This window comes from Morus notabilis, unplaced genomic scaffold (assembly GCF_000414095.1).
Source record: "Morus notabilis unplaced genomic scaffold, ASM41409v2 Scaffold125, whole genome shotgun sequence".
Classification (NCBI taxonomy): domain Eukaryota; kingdom Viridiplantae; phylum Streptophyta; class Magnoliopsida; order Rosales; family Moraceae; genus Morus; species Morus notabilis.
In genome coordinates, this window is record NW_010363325.1 from 310,797 (window position 1) to 312,826 (window position 2,030).

Sequence of the window (2,030 nt, forward strand, 5' to 3'; positions counted from 1 at the left end):
TTATTTTTAATTTATAATTTTTTAGTTAAATAATTATATTAATAAAAAAAATATTTATTAAGAATAAAGAATAAATATCTAGACTCATATATTCTTAAAAATAAAATTTTTATTTTTTCTTAAGTTTTTTTATAAGAAAATGCACTAAATAGAAATTTCATATATACTTTTGAAGAAAACAGCGTATTTTTAAAAAATAATAAATTATAGCATATCTGAATTTTAATTCTGAAATAAAGTATCTTTTTTTCCAAAATTACCCTTTTATTTAGGGTTTCATTTTGTTCCTCATAGCCCTTTCTCTCTCCTCTCTATGTCGTCGTTCACCTCTCACTCTCTCTTTCTCTTCATCTTCTCTATCAGATCATTTCTCGCTCTCTTCCCGATCCCAAGTCAAAGCTCTCTGGCACAGGTGACTCTTCATGACTCCCACATCTCTTTCTCTAATCAAACCCAACCAAATCGCGAACAAATCGTGATATGTGGAGGTCGGTCTTCGTCTCCGGCACTGATTCGCGAGTTGCGACGCCGATCATCTTCTCCAACGACGATTATATTTACATCTCATCTCTCTCGCACTCTCTCTCCTCGAAGCAACTCTAGTTGTCTGCGTCAGTGACTCGTCGAATCAGCTCTCATCCATCTCCAGGTCATCTTTCTCTTCGTCTCTCTTTTCGAGAATGGCTTGTAGTCGTAGGAGATCTTGCCTCTGATCTGATGACGACAGTGTTCCTTGTGATTTTGTTTTCTGTGATTTGTTTTGTCTGGGTTTGTCTGAGATTTGTTTCCTATGCCATGTAGGTTTTTGGGGGCGATGTGGTTAGGGTGGTCATCCGTGTGGGCCACAGAATGCTGACATCAGGATTAGCGGCGGCCGGCAAGGAATTTTCGTGTTTGGGTTTAGTTGTGGATAGGGTTTGATTTGAGAGTTTCTAGGATTTTATTTTGTATTTACCTGTAAGTACTTTTACAAGTTACAATTAGGAATATGTGATATTTCCCAGTAAATATAGTATTTAACGGTCACAGGAGTTGGTAGCCAGATCTTTGGATAAATATGATATTTACTAGTTAATATAGTATTTACTGGTAAATATAGTGTTAAACGGTCGCCAGAATCGGTGGCTGAATTTTCAGATAAAGATGATATTTACTAGGATTTTTGAATAAAGATGTTAAACGGTCGTCGGAGTCGGTGGCCTAATTTTCGTATAAATATAATATTTATCTGTAAATACGGTATTTACCGGTAAATGCAGTGTTAAGCGATCACATAGTCGGTTGCTTGATTTTTCTATAAATACGGTATTTATCGATAAATACGATGTAAAGCGGCCATCGAAAAACAGTCAACGGTCACTGAAAAATGACCGTGGGAGCTGGCCGTCAGAGCCAGTCGCTGACCGTCGATCGCCGGTGCCGGCCATGGTGGACTTGAATATAATCTACCTATTTTTAAAAATATGCTATAACTTACTATTTTTTGAAAAGAATATTTAGGGGAAGGAGTGAGGTGGAAAAAAAAGTTTTGGGGTATTTAGATTTTTAATAATGTTTAAAACTTAAAATATCAAATTATGCAATAATCTACTATTTAAAAAAATGTTATAATTTATTAATCATTACACCAATTATGTTGGGCCCGTTTGTTTGCGTTTTCGTTTTCGTTTTTCACGGTTTTCAAAGCAAAAAAATGAAAACGGGTGTTAAAAACGTGTTTGGTGCAATTTTTTTTAAAAAACAAAACCAAAAACGTTTTTGTCTTTTTGTGGAAATCAGAAAACGAAAAAAATGTGTTTTCATTTTCTTGTTTTCGTTTTCTGTTTTCTGAAAAACGGATTTCACTTTTTTTTTTCTTTTTCATTTTCTTCCCTCTTTTCTGAAACCGTTTTTGTATTATATATGTTTATTTAATATATTTATTTAATATAATATAATTTAATATATTTAATAATATTATTTATATAATATATTTAATAATATTATTTATTTAATATATTATTATTTAATATATTTAATAATATTATTTA